This window comes from Ctenocephalides felis, unplaced genomic scaffold (genome assembly GCF_003426905.1).
Source record: "Ctenocephalides felis isolate EL2017-DRISC unplaced genomic scaffold, ASM342690v1 CF-g0.4_SCAFFOLD_01786, whole genome shotgun sequence".
Taxonomy (NCBI): Eukaryota; Metazoa; Arthropoda; class Insecta; order Siphonaptera; family Pulicidae; genus Ctenocephalides; species Ctenocephalides felis.
Window position 1 is genome coordinate 200,837 of NW_020537940.1, and position 2,401 is coordinate 203,237.

The window sequence follows — 2,401 nt, forward strand, 5'->3', positions numbered from 1 at the left end:
TTAGAATCCTGCACGCCAGGACGCCCTCTTTAGTACCAATATCCAGATTGTAGTACAAATGATACGTTCTGTAGAAATCTTTAAATAAAATATATATTTAGTACAAAATATATAATGAGCGATTCTTTTAGAGAATCAATTAATCTTATTATGAATTACGAAAGTAGTCAATTTTAGATATTCCATACCTCCCGATCACATCCGATGATTCCTATCACTTAATTCGTTTTTTAAATAAATAAATAAAAATGTAAATTTGAAATAAAGTTATTTCCGCTCAATCGATTCTAAAAGCAATCAAATCTAATTGGTCGAATTCATCATCAATTTGAATCTGAATAAAAAATAATAAGGGATGGCAATTGTCGCCGAATTCAATACGAAAAGTGGTCCCTTTGTTATATCGGAAGTAATTGACAACAACCCTTTTATTGTTATTAAAAATTTGCATTTTAAGGGAATAGAATTGGAATCAATTGTGCGTGGAATTAGTTTTTGAGAAATTTGAATAAAATATAAAAATTTGATGCGGAATATTTCGATTTTAATATTTTGTTAACAAATGTTTGTTCATTAATTTCTTCAAGGCAAGATTCATGAAATTAGAAACTATATAAGGATTTGGATATATATGAAAACCAAAATGATATTAAGCTTTCAACTAAAAGGGACTCTACTGACAAGCAAAGCCGCAAATTTTTATATATATTAAAAAAACAAGAGAGATGATTTCATACAAATAATTAACTTCCCGTAGGGTAAGTTATTGTAATAGGCCGAAAATCGGAATTGAAATTTTTTACATTTCTCGACGTTTTGAAGGTTTCTGAACATTTTGGCATACTTCAGAAAAAATGGATGTGTGTGTGTGTGTATGTATGTATGGATACAAATTTTCGCCCACGTTTTCGGGCGTACGGATCAACCGATTTGAATGGTTTAAAAAACATTCGATTCCTATTGATAAGGAGAAGTGCTGATTAGTTTTTGGCAAAGGCAGGTCCAGCCGTTACGGAGATACAGAGCAAAAAGCGCAGAAAATAGAAATCGAGTTTTTGAGAGAGCTGAGCATCCGATTTGAATGAACTAAAAAACATTCAATTAGTAATGATTGGGAGAAGGGGTTATTAGTTTTTCGCAAAGGTAGGCCCAGCCATTTCGGAAATACAGAGCTAAATGTACAAAAAATGGCAGTTTTTGAGAGAACTAAGCGTCAGATTCAATTGATTCAAAAAACTTTCTGCTTGTCTTAATAAAATAATTGATTTTGGAAAAAAAAATTGTTTCAATTTTTTTTTTTTTTTTAATTTTTGTATATCGAAAATAATAGTTTAAATTTTATTTTTAATTCTGACTATAGTTCTAATATACTTTAAACAAATAATTTCAACTCTGCAATTCAGTTCATATAATTCTTATAAATATTAGACAATGTTACAATATTTATAATAATCCATTTGAAAACATTCAATATTCCTCGAACATTTCGTTACGGTACGGAAAGTTCCAGCAATTTGCCTTAAGGCACGATGCCACCCACCCCACTAGTTCTATCAAATTTTACCGATTTTTCAACCCCATTAAATAAATTAGATCTTAACACTAAGAAAGGATTTTTTTCATATTTTTGTTATCTTTTCAGACTAATATTTTAAAATATTTATTCATTCCACCCCTAACTTTTCGAGGATTTCATAAATAATCCTTTAGAATAACTTATGGCCAATTTTAGAACATCAAATTTTCCAATCGATATAATTCGATAATCCTCGATATAAATATATACATACATGTATACATATATAAATATATGTATGTATATTTATATAAATTAAGCACCCCAAAGTATGGGCTAGATGTTAAAATTGATTCAATTTCACTGACGACTAAAGTCGTCGTCTCCTTACACTCGAATTAACACAATATTTAAATCCGTCGGTTTCACAACCCCAAATTAATATTTTAAGGGTGGTTTTAAAGTGACCAAATGTTACTAATTTTATTTATCGAAAATAATCCGATGAAATGGATAAAATTATGTAATAAAATTCAATCGAGCGAAATTTATAAGAATAGTAATTTATAATAAATTCTTTTAGATTTTTTTCCTTTTAATATATTACGACTACTTGATATACAGTTGTCAGTATTCAATTTTCAAGTTTTAATATTATTGTAAATTTTTATTGTTTTAAAATTCTTCTCGTTTTTATAATTTTAGCAGCAAATTTAGAAAAAATGGGAGTCGTAATTGCAATTATAATTTGTAATATTGTAAATTTTCCTTATTTTCTTTTGTTTTTCGAGAAAAAGGAAAATGTTTGTTTAGTTTTTTTTAGTAAAATTTTCGGAGATTTTATAGATTTTTCTATTGTAGATAATTTTTCGAGGATATTTAGGA